Source organism: Quercus lobata, chromosome 5 (assembly GCF_001633185.2).
Source record: "Quercus lobata isolate SW786 chromosome 5, ValleyOak3.0 Primary Assembly, whole genome shotgun sequence".
NCBI classification, from domain to species: domain Eukaryota; kingdom Viridiplantae; phylum Streptophyta; class Magnoliopsida; order Fagales; family Fagaceae; genus Quercus; species Quercus lobata.
In genome coordinates this window covers 4,418,935-4,427,519 of record NC_044908.1, presented here as the reverse complement: position 1 = coordinate 4,427,519, position 8,585 = coordinate 4,418,935, and the positions used below count along the sequence as shown (strand labels likewise).

Below are 8,585 nucleotides of genomic sequence, written 5' to 3'. Positions count from 1 at the left end.
TAATAGATAATCTGTAATCAATTGGTAGAAAATATGAACAACCTACACGACCAAAAGAAAATATAAAAAATATTTTAGCATAGCCTTTTCATTTTATTTATAATTAAAAGTTACAAATACTTAAAGAATCAATCCAGCTTTTGAACTAAACACCTTACACAACCAAAAGATAATATAAAATTATTCAAGCATACCAAAAGATAGTATAAAAATATTTTAGCATAGCCTTTTCATTTTATTTATAATTAAGTGTTGGACATACTTGAAGAAACATTCCAACTTTATTTACAATGGAATTTCCCAGCAAAGCAACTCATTCAACAATGACCTATTTTTTTTTGTTATTTTCTTTGGTTACACAAACTGTTTGGGCAATAGTGAAATTTCCCAGCAAAGCAACTCATTAAACAATACATTGCAGAAAAGTAGAAGTAATATGTTCTAACTATGTGCAACTGCATCAAGCTCTGACCGCTCGCATATTAGTTTTTTATCCAGATAGACTGCTACCTTTGCCTCCATAGTGGTAATAGCTCTGGATCTATGACACTTATGGACCAAAGAGGCACATGGCTGATGTACTTCGGTTATTTATTATGCGTTACAAAAGAGAATCTGTAAAATCATATCCCAAAAGGCATATGGGATACTATGGAAGGTGATGATGTGGCTTTTTTATCACAGTTGGTGGCAAGAGACAATGGTTTAGATGAAAGTTTACCGATATAAATGCTGTATTGGGAAATTTTCTCCAGTTGCTACAATATTGCCTAAAATCTTAACATGAATGCCCCCCTCCCCAACCTTTCCAAATGAAAAAAAAAAAAAAAAAAGGGGGGGAATTATAGGACTGTATTAGGAAATTATCTCCAGTTGGTACAATATTGCCTAATTTTGCACTACATGATTGTCACACTATTATACAACACTTTGTAATATACTTGAAACAATAATATTATCCAACTGAGATCCAAGCTACCTAAATATCAAAGAAAATTCATCTCAACATGAATGTCCCCCTCCCCAACCTTTCCAAAAAAATAAAAAAACTTCAACGTTAGTAGCAAAATTTGGATCTACCAAACCTAGGTTCCTAAAAATTCCAAAAGTCTGACCTCAAATGAAAGTAACTCACAATCTTAATTCAAAATTTATTAATATTTATGTAAGGTGATAGATTTCTTTTATTTTTTTTCCCTCGAAAAATTAGGTCCAAAACTTGATTTAAATTAAAGCCACAAGCGTTAACTTTCATTCACTTCACTATTTTGGACTTCCATGCTCAATTTTATATGTTCCCTAATTCACCATATACTTGTATTTAGTCTAAAATACAATAGAAACTCACATACTTGACATCTAATGACTCCCTAAAATCCGGCCATACCCACTCCTAACAACCACTCAAACTCCAGTATACCATTATTGAGAAAATTCATCTCAACATGAATGCCCCCCTCCCCAACCTTTCTAAAAAAAAAAAAGGGAATTTCAACTTTAGTAGCAGAAAGAAAGAATAATAGCTATGACCGGACACAATTTCATTGGGCAAAAGCGAGGCTGTAAAGCAAGTGAAGAAGCAAGTTAAATTCAAAGTTGTTGAATATAGTACTAACCCACTCCACCCAGATGGAAGTTTCATTCTAGTCCATTGGCAGGTCCTTGAGGCCATGGTCATAAAAGATGTACAATTTCTTTTATAGTAGATGCCAGATTCTAATGAAAAAAAAAAAAAAAAAAAAAAATTGGTACACCAATCACAAAAGTGACAATTAACTATGAAAAATAAGCAATCGAGAGAGATGAAAACTCACCTTTGAATCTCCTTGGAATGGATGAGACGTGCCACCAACACTTTATACTTCACTACTTCAGAGTCTTACATTCTTCCAATAAACCACAACACATTTAAAAAATGACACCTGAGATATTTCCAAATAAACCAAGGTAAAATAAAATAGTTTTTTTGGCAGTAAAATTATAGCACTATTGAAACAGACATTCAAGAAATCTCACAAACACATCAATGGCATGCTAAGGATGCTCGTCTAATATAAACACAAACACAAACAAACGAAGAAAAAAAAAAAAAAAAGAGCGTCTCATATTAATATAAACAAAGCATAAAAGTTTTGCACCCAAAAAAGAAGAAGAATTGAAATAGAGAATAAAAGTTTTGCACCCAAAAAAAAGAATTGAGATGTAGAGATACCTCAACCAAAGTAGGGAGGTTCTGTTGGTATTTATAAACCGTGTGGAAAGGAATAAAGGGAGGAAGGAAATCAAATAGACAGCCGTTACTGAGAAACGGTAGAGCAGAAAGATGGGCAGCTTTCAAACTCTTTGTTTTCTCACACAATACCTTAAGGCTTCAACCTTTTTTTTTTTTTTTTCCTCCCTTTAAGCTTCCCTCTATGTTACATATTTCAAAACCCCGAATGCAATATTTCAAAACCCTAAACGCTTCCTTTTTTTTTTCTTTTTTTCTTTTTTTTCAAACTGGCTTGATCGTTTGATATTTTTAATTTCTTTTTCCTTTAAGCTGAACTAAAAAAGCTTTGGGTTGGGCTTGATAGTGGAACTAAATAAATAAGAGATAGGCTGAATTCATTATACAAATTTATTATATGGTGATAGTGGGAGTAAATAAATAAGTAGTAGACTGCATTTATAGTGCTAGGATTTATAGGGCTGTAAATTGTAAAAACCATTTTAAAATTGAAGGAAAAATAATTTTTTTTTTTAAGAAAATGACATGGTAGCTGATGTAGCGCAATGTGAGAGCAACAGAATTAAACGCTACACTTCAGCTTTTAGTAATACTAGTTGTATACCCGCGTGATGCGCGGGAAATTTTGACATTTTTTTTAACTGATAAGTGAAAGAAGAAATAAATACGTGAAGCTTATAAGTATTAGTCTTAAACTCAAAATTACATAATTATTTTTCTAATCGAGTATGATTGGATATAATGTATTATATATTTTGTAAGTTAAGTGGTCAATAACTTTTAACTTGAATTATGAAAAGTTTGCTATAAACTCCATTTATAAACAATTTGCTTTTAAGACAACTGTTTATAAATGTCCATTTTTAAAACCTGAATTGTTGTAGGAAAGAGAAATGACACCATGATTTGAACATGATTTAGTTTGCAATTGATCATACAGTTTATGCTTTTGTAAAAAAATTATGTAAATATCTAGATCATGCATATGTTCATATGCTAAATCTTGTTTGAAACCAATATTTGTTTTTGTAATATCATGGAATGATGAAGAATCTCTTTGTTATGCTGAGGTACTACTTGTAATATCATCTTAATTTCTAAAAATTCACATAATTGGAATATCATATATGCAATAGGGAAATAAAAACTCTTAGAAGGCTGATTTCCACTGAAAATTTGTAACTATATGCCAAATTCCCTTCTCATTAAGAAGTTTGTGGGCAAAAGTAAAAAAAAGTGACTTCTTATGAGCAGAAAAATTAATACTTTTTACTCATTGCCAATTGAACTTTAGTTACATGGGCATTGATTGATTCTAAGAAAGTCATTGTTCTTCCAAATCAACTTTACTACTCCTGTTCTCCGAAGGTTCATGCAGTAGCTTTGGAACTGTCTATCTTTTCAAGGTCTATGGCTTTCACCCAAAGCAGAACATATAAACCAATGATTTTAGAAAAATAACCTATCAACTTAGCAAAGCTCTTTCTCAAAAAACTTAGCAAAGCTGAAGCCAAACACTTTTTTTTTTTTTTTTAATTACATAAAAGGCAAATTGTTCCATTGACTATGCATAGAGAGTTGAACATTGTTGAGAAGAGGGGGACCTCTTTGCGATGCACCAAGCTTGATAAAAAAAGAGTTAACGGCAGATCCAATTCAGCTTTCGCAAGAAAATTTTTAAGTAATCAAAATGTGTACATTACAATGAGTCATTAGAAAACATCCAAGTAAGGCCATGAAAAACTGATTACTGACTTCCCATCAAAATGCCTAAGGGAAAAAAAACAGCAAAATTCAATAGTTAAATGCAGATACAATTCTCTTGAGTCATACCCCGATAGTATTGCAGCAATGATTGGTTTGCTAATGCTAAAGATCATCCCTATTATTTTGGCAAAACTTCTTGAGCTTCATATATTGACCTTATCCATTCTAATCAATTTAAATACTTTTAGAATATTTAAAATTTAGTTGAATATAAAGAGAGAGAGAGAAGAAATATGCATTACATTGACATTTTACAAAATAGATCAACATTCTATTTTATTTATCTATGTTATTTTTATCACATTTTTTAATATTCCAAGAGTATCAAGAATTGAACAATAATATATCAAGCTGCGAGCCTTGTCCAAAAATGATAATTTATTTTTGAAAGACCCATTACACTGGTTCACTTTAGCAGCGAGCTATAACAGATTTTTGTAACATGCAAATCAAACATTTAAACTTCTGCATAATGGGAGAAAATGCAATTTGCACCAAACAAACTGAAGATGAATGAGGGAAAACAGAAAAGGAAAAACTCACCTCAAAGAGACATTCCAACCCTGCTTGTACTTTGGCAACTTCTGTGGAGGTGGAAGGAGAATTGAAAATCTATATATAAATATAAAAAACCAAATTAATGGGTTTTAGTTCTGAAGAGGCGGGCATTGAAATATTTGATAAAAGGAGGAAAAGTCCAAACAAAGAGAGTTAAAGGAAGGCCAAAACAATGAATTTGATTTAATGGGTAAGTAAATAACAGAGAAATGTTAACCATTTTGTGTTTTAATGGGACATATGAGGAGTCTTGTGAGTTGGATGAATAATATGACACTTCAATAGAATAAATAGAAAGTAGAAGTAGTAAATGAGGAAGGAGGGTTTATTGGAAATATTAAAGAGGGAAGTCATAGATTTCTAAATGCATTAAATAATTGTAATAATTAAAGCAAATTTGGGGGAAAAAAGGAGAAGAAAAAGAAAGAGACAAAAGCTAAATGCAAATTACTAATGGCATTCACTAATTAGTTACATGTTGCATCAATACAATTTTCCATAAACATTACATCTATCCTTGGCTTCAGAAATTGTAGATGACTTCAATAAAGAAAAAAGGAAGCATCAACTCACTTGAAGTTATATAGGGGCAGCGCTAATTGTCATTGAACCAAAAAAATTGTAGTTACATGCTCCATCAATACAATTTTCGATTAACATAACATTTATTCTTGGCTCCACAAATTGCAAATGACTCCAATAAAACAAAAAAAGAAGCACCAGTTCAATTGAAGTTAAATAAAGATATCACTATTTGTCACGAAGTAAAACAAAAGAAAAAATGTGTTGAACTTTGGAAGAACTGACTGCATATGCTACTTGTGATTCTCTTTCAATGTTTTAGAGCATTAAGCTCCACCACAAGAGATTTATTTGTATAGAAACAAAAGAAGACGGATCAAATGAGAATTACAAAATAAAATACTTACTGGAAAAATAAACACTTGGAAAATATAGTCATTTGTTCTTACTGACATAATCCTTATGGAAAAATAAACAAAAGAAATGGTTTAATAGAACCTAAATATTATCACCCAAGACAAACCCTATAGTTAAGGCCAAATGAGTTCATAGCAAAATGATCAAATGAATGGGAAAGAGTGGAGACAGAAATAGCAAATGCCAAGAGGTTAGAAGAGATTGTGTAGCAGTTCAGGCATGCTAAAATATAGGTTGAAGAGAGTAGGCTAATGTGGCACTTAATAGGAAAGTCTTACTGGCTAAAAGAATGTAGCAAGTCTTTCAATTCTATGCGCCACTTGGAAAAGCCTGGTTTTTAAAGGCAAAATTTAAGATATTGAATTGCTATAGATACAACAGAAATTTACTGAAAGCCAAAAGCACTTTTGCTAGCTTTAGGAACTAATATATCCTCTTGCAACAAACCTTGCATACGACCTAAGCTGCATAAAAGAGGCATAGAGTATTACAGCATTAGTAGTACCTTTTTAAATGTAAAGGAAGAGCAAGTCAAACAAAGGAGCTTGACTGTCCTACACAGATTACACTTGTAAAGCAATACCAAACCAAAATTTTTAATAACACAGTTTTATAGCCATTATGCCTGAAAAAGAAATCATTAATAACAATCATTAGTGAAACTAAATAAAACAATCATTGCAATATATTGTCTTTTTCTTCAAAGTAAAATACAATCATCATATCCATATCGCTCTTAATTTTTGTCATCCTTAGCATTAATGCACACACTTTACATTTGTCACATGTATTCTTAGGTTGAAGGACATGACTCTTAAATATTCCCATTTAGGAAGTTATTTTCTGCTTAAAATAAATATTACTGGATAATATGGGGTGTCACTTTAGAGGCTTCTAAAGAAACTTGAATATAATTATTAACCCTAAGCACATCTCATTTCATAGACTTAAGATAATTTGCTTCCATCTACATGGTAAAAGTCTACAATAAGCAAGACATATATAATATGTGCAGATTATGGTAATCGTTTTAAAAATTCACTTCTAAATTATCCTTAACCGTCAATAGTTAAAAACAAAGTATATCTTTAAAGAAATAACCGCTTTTTTATCCAAAGGTAAGTTAATTTGTTTCCACCTGTGTCAATTAGAGGCTGATACATCATACAACCAACATCAGCATGAGCAAAAATAAAGAAAACCCAATGAACGCAAGCTATGTATCTGTAATTGTAAGTTCTTTCAATCAACTTTTCACAAATTTAATTGTTTCTAGTCCCAAACAAAATACTGAAGAAACGAAAATAAATTATAAATTCATCAAGATAGAAATATAATTAATCAATTTTCTTTCAAGCATTTTATCAAACATTATGGATTCAAAATAAAATATATACCTACACTTGGGCTCTTTGCAATTCGAATCCACTACAAAAGTTTCACCTCCACTGGCACTTTGATCCAATCCACATAGATACATGGGTCTACGCTGTGATTGCATGTGACATGAAAGAGCTCAATCCTTTAGTTAAGCTTCTTCCTCACGGATCTTTCTACATGCCCAACAAAAGCAAATTATTCAATCAACCCAGTCTTAGCCTTAGGATCCAAATAGTATCAAATTTGACAATTTCCCTTAATCACGTCGCCATGTAACATATTTAAACCACTAACGTAAAGACCCAGTTATAAATTATAAAAATGGTGTGGGTCAGAAAATATCTCAACCAATGGAAACCTGAAAATGTTAGAGCATCAATTCACAGCAACGTAGCAACAGGAAAAAAAATGTAATTTATTATAGGCAACAAAACACCAATCGGTGGGAAAAATTTATTTGAAACGGTTTGGTTAAATAAAAGTAGATAATGTTAAAGAAGATGGATATAGATATAGATTATATTTAAGAAAGAAAAAAATTAACCCAAAACATAAATCTAACCCAAAAACCTAAATCAAAACCAACCCAACCAAAATACCCAAAACTAACTCATAAGTTCATAACCAAATTGAAGGGAAAAAAAAACATGGCAGATTTCAGAAAACAAAAACAATATTTGAAGAGGGAAAAAAGTTTACATACCTTCAAAATATGCTGTTGCAGAGACGAACTCGGCCAGAGAACGAACTGGGAATCAAAGTCACCGTTGAGGCTGTGATTGAATGGAGCCGAAGATGGGTGGTGCTGGACCAAAAACGTAACCCTAAACCAAAATCAAGTCCTTCAAAAGCCTAAATCATATTTAAAATTGAAAAAAAAAAAAAAATTTTGATAGAGAATCCAGAAACCCAAAGCAAAAACGAATCAAATCTAAACCTATCCAACAAAAAAACTCAATCAAAAAGTAACATTTCATACCCAAATCTAAAAAATGGAAAAAAAAGCAATGTATGGTGCCCAATCGATGCAGTGTTAACCGTTCTGCCTCTTTCTCTGTTTCTTTCTCCGTGTCCCAGGCCTCATCCTCTCTCTATTTCATCGCCTCTCTCTTTCTCGGCCTCTCTCTGTTTCATCGCCCTTCTCTCTATCTCTGTCTCTCTATTCCTCACTCTTTTCTCTCGATCACTCTCTCCTTTCTCCGTGTAGCAATCTTTGTTGTATTTTTTTTCTTTAAGCGCTTAGTACCCTTTTATACCAAGACGGTTCGAAACAGTGTTTTAACGCAGAGGAGTAACGGGTTTTAATTTCAGTTTTTTAGAGCATTAGCATTGAAAAATGCTAATGCTATATTTAAGCCCTTTTTAGTATTTTATGTCTCAAAATGTGCTGCATTAAAGGATGCTAAACACATAAATTGTAAAAAATTTTACAATAGTGCTACAGTACAATTCTATCTTTAGAATTGTACTGTAGCACAATTGTGAGGTTTTAGTAAGCAACACTTTAGTTCTGATTTCTCTTCCCTTAGAACTAGCCTTCTTAGAGAGAGAACCCACTTGCTTCTACTACTACTACTACCTTGTTTACTACCTTGTTCACCTTTATTCACTACAAGCCTTGTAATCCTACAAACCTTGTAACTAGGACTAGTTCAAGCTTTGTAACTGTTAACCTGTAACTGTTAAAATCTTGTATTCACTACTACTACTG

General features: G+C 32.0%; 1 long non-coding RNA gene across 10 annotated transcripts; it reads right to left on the bottom strand.

Moving 5' to 3' along the window:
• Positions 1–4,571: 4,571 nt before the first annotated feature.
• LOC115988365 lies at positions 4,572–8,184 on the bottom strand. 10 transcript variants are annotated; one of them, XR_004091452.1, is made up of 3 exons: positions 7,578–7,781; positions 6,892–7,047; positions 4,572–4,609 (listed from the first exon to the last, which is right to left on the bottom strand). It is a non-coding gene; the product is annotated as an uncharacterized LOC115988365 (long non-coding RNA). The 10 variants fall into 10 exon arrangements; XR_004091455.1 differs by lacking the exon at positions 4,572–4,609 and adding an exon at positions 5,019–5,824 and having other exon boundaries at positions 7,578–7,782; XR_004091447.1 differs by lacking the exon at positions 4,572–4,609 and adding an exon at positions 5,773–5,958.
• Positions 8,185–8,585: the final 401 nt, after the last annotated feature.